This window comes from Vicugna pacos, unplaced genomic scaffold, assembly GCF_048564905.1.
Source record: "Vicugna pacos unplaced genomic scaffold, VicPac4 scaffold_19, whole genome shotgun sequence".
Classification (NCBI taxonomy): domain Eukaryota; kingdom Metazoa; phylum Chordata; class Mammalia; order Artiodactyla; family Camelidae; genus Vicugna; species Vicugna pacos.
The window spans coordinates 14,013,700-14,025,973 of record NW_027328740.1 but is presented as its reverse complement, the minus strand read 5'-3'; the positions used below and the strand labels follow the sequence as shown (position 1 = coordinate 14,025,973).

The 12,274-nt window shown below is 45.4% G+C and overlaps 1 long non-coding RNA gene across 1 annotated transcript; it reads right to left on the bottom strand.

The window, feature by feature from the left end:
- Nucleotides 1–1,105: 1,105 nt before the first annotated feature.
- Nucleotides 1,106–6,056, bottom strand: LOC140693028 (uncharacterized). Its single transcript, XR_012068679.1, has 3 exons — nt 5,884–6,056; nt 1,441–1,511; nt 1,106–1,232 (listed from the first exon to the last, which is right to left on the bottom strand). It is a non-coding gene; the product is annotated as an uncharacterized lncRNA (long non-coding RNA).
- Between the last annotated feature and the right edge of the window lie 6,218 nt (nt 6,057–12,274).

Here is a 12,274-nt window from a genome sequence, read left to right as displayed (position 1 = left end):
TTGCATGTACTCAGCACACTTGTATTCGGAAATCAGAAGCGTGCATTCATATTCGTAAATTTTGATTCATAAGAGCATATCGTGACCTAACACTAATGCCGATTTGGAATCAAATGGATTCCTAGTCCGTGATGTAGACTTGTATGTCTTCCAACAGGATGAAGGAATGCCATATTCTAGGCTACGTAGAGAAGAAATGTAAGAAGCCTATAACAAAGGCAAGTAGCTCTGCCAAAGTGTACTAAGTGCAAAAGAGACCGACAGCAAAGTGCACATTGGGGTTGGTTTCATTTCTTGGAATTTCAGCCCCCATGAATCCAATGGATCCATGTCCTGAGAGTGTGGGTGTTTCAGCAGAAATCAGGCGACGCATATGTATTCCGGGTGTACGGATATTATAGGAACATAAGTCTCCTTTAGTGGGTCCCTGTGTACTGTGAACTGTTAGAAAGTTTAAAGACGTGTGAAACCATCAACTGAAAAGGGACACACTTCCCTCCATTGGTACGGTGCATAGAGCTCTGAACAAAAGGAAAGAGGGAAGAAGAAAGGCCCATGGGACGCTAGTGGGTAGAATCACATTTACCTTAGGAACCTCTCGTCGGATGCAGCCCCTCCCCCAACACTGACAAGATGCAGCAGCCATTGGGGATGGCAGTTAGCGGTTGGATTCCAGGTGGAATGTTGGTGTTTACCGCGAGGCTTGTTGTGGCTGTTGGATCCTAGGTAACCGGGCAGAGTTCTGTGGGTGGATCAGTGTGATGGAGGGGCTGCCGCCCTCTGTGGAGCTTGGCTTAGGTCTTTGGTCCGGGAAGCTGTGTCAGTTCGAGATACTGCTGCTGCCCAAAGACCTGAGGTCACAGGTCAGTTTCCAGAACCTGAAAGGGCAGACAGTGGAAGATCTGCCTGTCATCAGCTTACTGGTCAGGCTCCGAGGTACTTTCAGACTTGCCCAGTCCTGGTGAAGTCGACTTTAGGGGAGACACGAAGAGAAGCTGGCCGATAAGCTGGCTGCACGGATTGAGGAGAGATGCGAACACATGGATGAGAGATGTTCTGCTACAATGGAGAATACTGGCGTGGAGACAGCTGTAGAGGATACCAGGCTCAAAAGACATTCATGAGACATATTGAAACTCACTGATACAGGCAGAAACATACGGAGTGCCAACGTGGACTTGAGGAAGTTCCTCAATTCTCTTCTCCAATAACGGGTCCAAGGTCCCTGACGTCTGAAGGAGAAGAAATGGCAGAGATGATCAAAACGCTCCTGTTCTTGGAAGAGGTCGTGAGAATCCACACGTCCCAAGGGGCATTCCCAAGCCATTCAGACCAAAATTCAACAAGCCCAGGTAAGCCTTTTCCCAGGTTTGGGCCTAGCTAGTGAGCACTTGCCCTTGCCTCCCCTCCACTCAGGCATCCATTTTGAAGGATCAGTACCTGAGCTGCAATGAAGCCATTACGAGAAGAGCAAGCCCCTCCTAGAATCAGAGTTCCTCCAGCTTCACTCTCTGTGAACAACAGTGAACACCTTAAAGGTCAAATAGTCTCGGCTGAAATAGATAAAATTGAATACTTAGCTCACACCTAGAAACGATGTCCTTCCGCTAGATTCAGCAAATGTTGTGTTTATGTCTTCCCTGGGGTGAAGGGAGTGTGGTAAGTGAGGGGAATCTTTGACTGAACATGAATCTGTATTAGGCTTCAGTTTTTCAAGACAGTGAAGGTAAATAGTACAAGTCAGAAAGTGAACTGAACTGTAAAAGTCGCCAATGACATTAAAGATACAGCTTATGTGGATCGTCTATCACTTGAGTCAAGCCCCCGGGGGCACTATATCATGGGGGTGCAGACTTGGTTGCGTTAAATGGCTTTAAACTACAGGATCGGATGATTAAGCGTTCTCAACACTGATAGAAAAACACCTGGTTCTCAATAGACTAGCATAACTGCAGCAGGATTCTCCTAGCTAGAATGCCTCTAGGTGCTTTTGGATTCAAACCTAAATGTATATATTTGGTTTGTTTCCTCTTGTATTTTCCTAGAGAGGGATGTTACCCCTTGAAATGCCAACATTGGCCAGTAGGTGTCATTCGGATACAGGGTACCACATGCACAAGTGTATCCAAGGTTGGGGGTTATTCCATGTTTCCAAAAGTTATTTCATGGTTCCTGTTGGTTTCGGAGGCTTCAACCTTAAAGAGCTGACATGACCCCTTGAACAGTTTGGACTGCTAGTTTGCATTCTATCTGTCTAGCTTTTCCGTAGAGCTGACAAAATGTTACCAAAATTGACAAGTCTGGCTTCTAGGTCGATTTAGTGTGTTTCAAAAAATAACTCCATTTTCGTATAACTCCCAAAACATGTAAATGAGTTCTGTTAAACTTCTTAAAGACTGCAAATGGGATATCAACACAATGTCAAAATAGTTGTCTTCGGACAATCCCTCCCACCACGGCTGTATAGAAACAAAGAGCTAAGCAAATATCACATTTCTGTGAAATGTATCTGGATAGTGTTGATTCATCGATGCCCAGTTGGCAGAGAAGAAGTGCAACCTGCACTCACTCGCTCCCATGTACAGAGCAATGGAAACATCCACTCACCCAGCCCTTAGCATAGGACACTGGCCGAAGAGAGGTCTGTTACTCCCAAAGACAGGATGAGGCCTCAGGACACCTGGAAGCAGGAGAATGCAAAGCAGGGAATGGAAACCAGTGCAGGTTCGGACCCCTGGTGATGGAGCAACAAGGGTGAAACTCTGTTTAACTTGGACGCACACTCTCAAGCGGACAGGAGACATGGGTTTGAAGGTGATGTGCTGAGATTTACAAGAGTGCCCAGCAGATGCTTGGCTGAGAGAACTCAAAGAAACCAGCGCAAAATATCCCCACAGTTAATTCTGAGACCAAGATCCAAGCTGCCAAATTTGAGGTAGCAGAGGCAATGGTCAGTGAGGCATAGAGCTACGGATGATGGCACACGCTGAGTCTCAGGGATCTGGAGTGCATTGTGGGATGTGGTGGGTTGAATCAAGAGAGCAAACCGAACTGTGTACCAATAATAAACCAACCACAATGCTCGCGCGGTTGCGATTACCGATATGTCCCATGGCCACACCCAGTACATCTGCAGGACCAGGGACCAATTGGGAATTTTGCCAATAGAGCACGTGTGGGGCTGAATCAGAGATATCGTGCATCTGGTCTGAGGGATCCAGGGGGCCTGGAATTTGAAATCAGAATGAAAAGCCTTAGGATATGCTACATTCATAACCTGGGCTGGGATTATGGTTTGGTTTGAGTCACAGGATGCGCAACAACTCTGTGGTTGCCTTCGTGCACCCTTGCCACAAGGATGAGAGGACAAGGGAGAGTGGTCCAAGTCCACAGCGCGAGAAGAGGAAGCATTCCCTTCAGCACTATCTCCCAAAAGCGGATGCTACATTTTGGATGGCACCGGCACGGTACGGCACCTAGGACAACAAGGAAGGTCTGCGGGATCATTCCAGCAGGCCCTGATATGTGACATCCATAGATATGCTTCCACTGATGTTTCTGTAGACAGAGAAGCTCTGGAAAGAACTGATTTCATTGGGACATTCCCGTGGCAATAAAAAGCAGAAGAGCACTCTCAGTTTGCTGTTTTGGAAACACTCCAAAATGACATAGAGAAGAATGCAGAGCTGAGAACTTTTAGAAGCTTCATTTCCACAAGAGGAAGTGTCCTGTGCACTTTCAGAAGTGTGAGATAAGTATAATCAAAATGAAGTTATGCTAATCGAAGTAGTATGGGTTGTTCATCACAACTAATGCAACACCAGCAATTGGAGATATACCAAACAACACACACAGGTACAGGTTATGGCATCAATGCCTAGGAGAAATTGTCCTCACAGAAATCCCATGGAATTGCGTAGAGACAAGAGTCTAAATTTTTCAATTAACAAAGCCCTAGAAGTCTACATTAGATACCTGATATTACCTGACCAGTAGAGATGAAGAAGAACAGTAAAAGAAACAGGAAGTACCATTTTCAGTTCCAAAGATATTGAAGGCGCAAAAGATAAGCTTTCAAACAACTAGTCTGCAAAACGCTATCCAGAACAAGTGTTGAAAATGAAGGTCAGGAAAACACTGAAGAACACCAGTGTCTCAGAATCACAAAAGGCAGAATACCAGAAAAGGGGAAGAGAAAGTCTCAACACGAGCCAAAAATATCAGGAAACTCAATGGTTGTGATAATATCAGGGCTAAAATTCAGTCCTTAGCAGACTAGATAATGCAGAGGGACGCGTGAATGACTGTGAAGACAGGGGAAGAGAAAAACCTCGGTCAGAAGCAGACATAGGAAAGCAAGTGCAAACAAATGAAAACATTGCAGTTGAACCCTGGGTTAAGACAGGGCATGAAAGAATAGAAATCATGAGTCCCAGATGGAAAAGCAAGAGATAAAGTAACAAAAAGTGTCTGAAAATTTATCTGTAGAAAAATCAGACTGAAACTTGCTGAAAGCCAAGAAAGAATCATCTATGCGAATTCGGGAATTACACAGCATCCGAAGGAGGTGGAATCCCAATAGACCTACCAGCAGCTGTATGATTCAAATCAACAAAGTTCACGAATATCCGAGTGATTTAAAATGCACCTGGAGGAAACAACATAGTCACAAGGAAACCTCCAGAGGGGTTTCAGCTGATATCTCGGCAGCAATATTGCAGGACAGGGAGGAGTGCCAGGACACAGACCATATCCTGAATGGCCAAATGCTGCCACCTAGGGTAGCCTATGCCACATGAACACCATTTCAAATAACGGCAGAGCTAGAGAATTCTACAGACCGGCAAATCTTAAAAGAATTCAGCAGTTCAAAAGTTTTTCTAAAAGAAAGGTTGAGAAAACTCCCCTGAATAGAAAAGCAGCAAGATGGAATGGAAAGAAGAAACCATTATTGGAAATGCAAGAAGAGCATGTGTGGCAGAGAAGAAAGAAGAAGAACTTAAGGAGGACATCAAAACCCTAAAGATGGGAGAGGGAAGCAGGAAATCATAGGTGATTGGAAGCACTCTCTTAAGTGAATCAGCTTATTTGACTCTGTTTGAAGCGAAAGGAGAGATGCATGGCCTGACGTGTTTGCAAAACAAGCGAGAAGAAGACCAACAAAGAATCAAACCAACAAACAAGCACCAAAATGGTATGGTTGGCTGACATATACAAAGGGAACCATGATTATTCAAAAGAAAATACTCAAGGTGAGGTCAAGGGTCATTCAGAACGCATCGACCCAGTATCGTGGCTTGCATGTACTCAGCACACTTGTATTCGGAAATCAGAAGCGTGCATTCATATTCGTAAATTTTGATTCATAAGAGCATATCGTGACCTAACACTAATGCCGATTTGGAATCAAATGGATTCCTAGTCCGTGATGTAGACTTGTATGTCTTCCAACAGGATGAAGGAATGCCATATTCTAGGCTACGTAGAGAAGAAATGTAAGAAGCCTATAACAAAGGCAAGTAGCTCTGCCAAAGTGTACTAAGTGCAAAAGAGACCGACAGCAAAGTGCACATTGGGGTTGGTTTCATTTCTTGGAATTTCAGCCCCCATGAATCCAATGGATCCATGTCCTGAGAGTGTGGGTGTTTCAGCAGAAATCAGGCGACGCATATGTATTCCGGGTGTACGGATATTATAGGAACATAAGTCTCCTTTAGTGGGTCCCTGTGTACTGTGAACTGTTAGAAAGTTTAAAGACGTGTGAAACCATCAACTGAAAAGGGACACACTTCCCTCCATTGGTACGGTGCATAGAGCTCTGAACAAAAGGAAAGAGGGAAGAAGAAAGGCCCATGGGACGCTAGTGGGTAGAATCACATTTACCTTAGGAACCTCTCGTCGGATGCAGCCCCTCCCCCAACACTGACAAGATGCAGCAGCCATTGGGGATGGCAGTTAGCGGTTGGATTCCAGGTGGAATGTTGGTGTTTACCGCGAGGCTTGTTGTGGCTGTTGGATCCTAGGTAACCGGGCAGAGTTCTGTGGGTGGATCAGTGTGATGGAGGGGCTGCCGCCCTCTGTGGAGCTTGGCTTAGGTCTTTGGTCCGGGAAGCTGTGTCAGTTCGAGATACTGCTGCTGCCCAAAGACCTGAGGTCACAGGTCAGTTTCCAGAACCTGAAAGGGCAGACAGTGGAAGATCTGCCTGTCATCAGCTTACTGGTCAGGCTCCGAGGTACTTTCAGACTTGCCCAGTCCTGGTGAAGTCGACTTTAGGGGAGACACGAAGAGAAGCTGGCCGATAAGCTGGCTGCACGGATTGAGGAGAGATGCGAACACATGGATGAGAGATGTTCTGCTACAATGGAGAATACTGGCGTGGAGACAGCTGTAGAGGATACCAGGCTCAAAAGACATTCATGAGACATATTGAAACTCACTGATACAGGCAGAAACATACGGAGTGCCAACGTGGACTTGAGGAAGTTCCTCAATTCTCTTCTCCAATAACGGGTCCAAGGTCCCTGACGTCTGAAGGAGAAGAAATGGCAGAGATGATCAAAACGCTCCTGTTCTTGGAAGAGGTCGTGAGAATCCACACGTCCCAAGGGGCATTCCCAAGCCATTCAGACCAAAATTCAACAAGCCCAGGTAAGCCTTTTCCCAGGTTTGGGCCTAGCTAGTGAGCACTTGCCCTTGCCTCCCCTCCACTCAGGCATCCATTTTGAAGGATCAGTACCTGAGCTGCAATGAAGCCATTACGAGAAGAGCAAGCCCCTCCTAGAATCAGAGTTCCTCCAGCTTCACTCTCTGTGAACAACAGTGAACACCTTAAAGGTCAAATAGTCTCGGCTGAAATAGATAAAATTGAATACTTAGCTCACACCTAGAAACGATGTCCTTCCGCTAGATTCAGCAAATGTTGTGTTTATGTCTTCCCTGGGGTGAAGGGAGTGTGGTAAGTGAGGGGAATCTTTGACTGAACATGAATCTGTATTAGGCTTCAGTTTTTCAAGACAGTGAAGGTAAATAGTACAAGTCAGAAAGTGAACTGAACTGTAAAAGTCGCCAATGACATTAAAGATACAGCTTATGTGGATCGTCTATCACTTGAGTCAAGCCCCCGGGGGCACTATATCATGGGGGTGCAGACTTGGTTGCGTTAAATGGCTTTAAACTACAGGATCGGATGATTAAGCGTTCTCAACACTGATAGAAAAACACCTGGTTCTCAATAGACTAGCATAACTGCAGCAGGATTCTCCTAGCTAGAATGCCTCTAGGTGCTTTTGGATTCAAACCTAAATGTATATATTTGGTTTGTTTCCTCTTGTATTTTCCTAGAGAGGGATGTTACCCCTTGAAATGCCAACATTGGCCAGTAGGTGTCATTCGGATACAGGGTACCACATGCACAAGTGTATCCAAGGTTGGGGGTTATTCCATGTTTCCAAAAGTTATTTCATGGTTCCTGTTGGTTTCGGAGGCTTCAACCTTAAAGAGCTGACATGACCCCTTGAACAGTTTGGACTGCTAGTTTGCATTCTATCTGTCTAGCTTTTCCGTAGAGCTGACAAAATGTTACCAAAATTGACAAGTCTGGCTTCTAGGTCGATTTAGTGTGTTTCAAAAAATAACTCCATTTTCGTATAACTCCCAAAACATGTAAATGAGTTCTGTTAAACTTCTTAAAGACTGCAAATGGGATATCAACACAATGTCAAAATAGTTGTCTTCGGACAATCCCTCCCACCACGGCTGTATAGAAACAAAGAGCTAAGCAAATATCACATTTCTGTGAAATGTATCTGGATAGTGTTGATTCATCGATGCCCAGTTGGCAGAGAAGAAGTGCAACCTGCACTCACTCGCTCCCATGTACAGAGCAATGGAAACATCCACTCACCCAGCCCTTAGCATAGGACACTGGCCGAAGAGAGGTCTGTTACTTCCAAAGACAGGATGAGGCCTCAGGACACCTGGAAGCAGGAGAAGGCAAAGCAGGGAATGGAAACCAGTGCAGGTTCGGACCCCTGGTGATGGAGCAACAAGGGTGAAACTCTGTTTAACTTGGACGCACACTCTCAAGCGGACAGGAGACATGGGTTTGAAGGTGATGTGCTGAGATTTACAAGAGTGCACAGCAGATGCTTGGCTGAGAGAACTCAAAGAAACCAGCGCAAAATATCCCCACAGTTAATTCTGAGACCAAGATCCAAGCTGCCAAATTTGAGGTAGCAGAGGCAATGGTCAGTGAGGCATAGAGCTACGGATGATGGCACACGCTGAGTCTCAGGGATCTGGAGTGCGTTGTGGGATGTGGTGGGTCGAATCAAGACAGCAAACCGAACTGTGTACCAATAATAAACCAACCACACTGGTCGCGCGGTTGCGATTACCGATATGTCCCATGGCCACACCCAGTACATCTGCAGGACCAGGGACCAATTGGGAATTTTGCCAATAGAGCACGTGTGGGGCTGAATCAGAGATATCGTGCATCTGGTCTGAGGGATCCAGGGGGCCTTGAATTTGAAATCAGAATGAAAAGCCTTAGGATATGCTACATTCATAACCTGGGCTGGGATTATGGTTTGGTTTGAGTCACAGGATGCGCAACAACTCTGTGGTTGCCTTCGTGCACCCGTGCCACAAGGATGAGAGGACAAGGAAGAGTGGTCCAAGTCCACAGCGCGAGAAGAGGAAGCATTCCCTTCAGCACTATCTCCCAAAAGCGGATGCTACATTTTGGATGGCACCGGCACGGTACGGCACCTAGGACAACAAGGAAGGTCTGCGGGATCATTCCAGCAGGCCCTGATATGTGACATCCATAGATATGCTTCCACTGGTGTTTCTGTAGACAGAGAAGCTCTGGAAAGAACTGATTTCTTTGGGACATACCCGTGGCAATAAAAAGCAGAAGAGCACTCTCAGTTTGCTGTTTTGGAAACACTCCAAAATGACATAGAGAAGAATGCAGAGCTGAGAACTTTTAGAAGCTTCATTTCCACAAGAGGAAGTGTCCTGTGCACTTTCAGAAGTGTGAGATAAGTATAATCAAAATGAAGTTATGCTAATCGAAGTAGTATGGGTTGTTCATCACAACTAATGCAACACCAGCAATTGGAGATATACCAAACAACACACACAGGTACAGGTTATGGCATCAATGCCTAGGAGAAATTGTCCTCACAGAAATCCCATGGAATTGCGTAGAGACAAGAGTCTAAAATTTTCAATTAACAAAGCCCTAGAAGTCTACATTAGATACCTGATATTACCTGACCAGTAGAGATGAAGAAGAACAGTAAAAGAAACAGGAAGTACCATTTTCAGTTCCAAAGATATTGAAGGCGCAAAAGATAAGCTTTCAAACAACTAGTCTGCAAAACGCTATCCAGAACAAGTGTTGAAAATGAAGGTCAGGAAAACACTGAAGAACACCAGTGTCTCAGAATCACAAAAGGCAGAATACCAGAAAAGGGGAAGAGAAAGTCTCAACACAAGCCAAAAATATCAGGAAACTCAATGGTTGTGATAATATCAGGGCTAAAATTCAGTCCTTAGCAGACTAGATAATGCAGAGGGACGCGTGAATGACTGTGAAGACAGGGGAAGAGAAAAACCTCGGTCAGAAGCAGACATAGGAAAGCATGTGCAAACAAATGAAAACATTGCAGTTGAACCCTGGGTTAAGACAGGGCATGAAAGAATAGAAATCATGAGTCCCAGATGGAAAAGCAAGAGATAAAGAAACAAAAAGTGTCTGAAAATTTATCTGTAGAAAAATCAGACTGAAACTTGCTGAAAGCCAAGAAAGAATCATCTATGCGAATTCAGGAATTACACAGCATCCGAAGGAGGTGGAATCCCAATAGACCTACCAGCAGCTGTATGATTCAAATCAACAAAGTTCACGAATATCCGAGTGATTTAAAATGCACCTGGAGGAAACAACATAGTCACAAGGAAACCTCCAGAGGGGTTTCAGCTGATATCTCGGCAGCAATATTGCAGGACAGGGAGGAGTGCCAGGACACAGACCATATCCTGAATGGCCAAATGCTGCCACCTAGGGTAGCCTATGCCACATGAACACCATTTCAAATAACGGCAGAGCTAGAGAATTCTACAGACCGGCAAATCTTAAAAGAATTCAGCAGTTCAAAAGTTTTTCTAAAAGAAAGGTTGAGAAAACTCCCCTGAATAGAAAAGCAGCAAGATGGAATGGAAAGAAGAAACCATTATTGGAAATGCAAGAAGAGCTTGTGTGGCAGAGAAGAAAGAAGAAGAACTTAAGGAGGACATCAAAACCCTAAAGATGGGAGAGGGAAGCAGGAAATCATAGGTGATTGGAAGCACTCTCTTAAGTGAATCAGCTTATTTGACTCTGTTTGAAGCGAAAGGAGAGATGCATGGCCTGACGTGTTTGCAAAACAAGCGAGAAGAAGACCAACAAAGAATCAAACCAACAAACAAGCACCAAAATGGTATGGTTGGCTGACATATACAAAGGGAACCATGATTATTCAAAAGAAAATACTCAAGGTGAGGTCAAGGGTCATTCAGAACGCATCGACCCAGTATCGTGGCTTGCATGTACTCAGCACACTTGTATTCGGAAATCAGAAGCGTGCATTCATATTCGTAAATTTTGATTCATAAGAGCATATCGTGACCTAACACTAATGCCGATTTGGAATCAAATGGATTCCTAGTCCGTGATGTAGACTTGTATGTCTTCCAACAGGATGAAGGAATGCCATATTCTAGGCTACGTAGAGAAGAAATGTAAGAAGCCTATAACAAAGGCAAGTAGCTCTGCCAAAGTGTACTAAGTGCAAAAGAGACCGACAGCAAAGTGCACATTGGGGTTGGTTTCATTTCTTGGAATTTCAGCCCCCATGAATCCAATGGATCCATGTCCTGAGAGTGTGGGTGTTTCAGCAGAAATCAGGCGACGCATATGTATTCCGGGTGTACGGATATTATAGGAACATAAGTCTCCTTTAGTGGGTCCCTGTGTACTGTGAACTGTTAGAAAGTTTAAAGACGTGTGAAACCATCAACTGAAAAGGGACACACTTCCCTCCATTGGTACGGTGCATAGAGCTCTGAACAAAAGGAAAGAGGGAAGAAGAAAGGCCCATGGGACGCTAGTGGGTAGAATCACATTTACCTTAGGAACCTCTCGTCGGATGCAGCCCCTCCCCCAACACTGACAAGATGCAGCAGCTATTGGGGATGGCAGTTAGCGGTTGGATTCCAGGTGGAATGTTGGTGTTTACCGCGAGGCTTGTTGTGGCTGTTGGATCCTAGGTAACCGGGCAGAGTTCTGTGGGTGGATCAGTGTGATGGAGGGGCTGCCGCCCTCTGTGGAGCTTGGCTTAGGTCTTTGGTCCGGGAAGCTGTGTCAGTTCGAGATACTGCTGCTGCCCAAAGACCTGAGGTCACAGGTCAGTTTCCAGAACCTGAAAGGGCAGACAGTGGAAGATCTGCCTGTCATCAGCTTACTGGTCAGGCTCCGAGGTACTTTCAGACTTGCCCAGTCCTGGTGAAGTCGACTTTAGGGGAGACACGAAGAGAAGCTGGCCGATAAGCTGGCTGCACGGATTGAGGAGAGATGCGAACACATGGATGAGAGATGTTCTGCTACAATGGAGAATACTGGCGTGGAGACAGCTGTAGAGGATACCAGGCTCAAAAGACATTCATGAGACATATTGAAACTCACTGATACAGGCAGAAACATACGGAGTGCCAACGTGGACTTGAGGAAGTTCCTCAATTCTCTTCTCCAATAACGGGTCCAAGGTCCCTGACGTCTGAAGGAGAAGAAATGGCAGAGATGATCAAAACGCTCCTGTTCTTGGAAGAGGTCGTGAGAATCCACACGTCCCAAGGGGCATTCCCAAGCCATTCAGACCAAAATTCAACAAGCCCAGGTAAGCCTTTTCCCAGGTTTGGGCCTAGCTAGTGAGCACTTGCCCTTGCCTCCCCTCCACTCAGGCATCCATTTTGAAGGATCAGTACCTGAGCTGCAATGAAGCCATTACGAGAAGAGCAAGCCCCTCCTAGAATCAGAGTTCCTCCAGCTTCACTCTCTGTGAACAACAGTGAACACCTTAAAGGTCAAATAGTCTCGGCTGAAATAGATAAAATTGAATACTTAGCTCACACCTAGAAACGATGTCCTTCCGCTAGATTCAGCAAATGTTGTGTTTATGTCTTCCCTGGGGTGAAGGGAGTGTGGTAAGTGAGGGGAATCTTTGA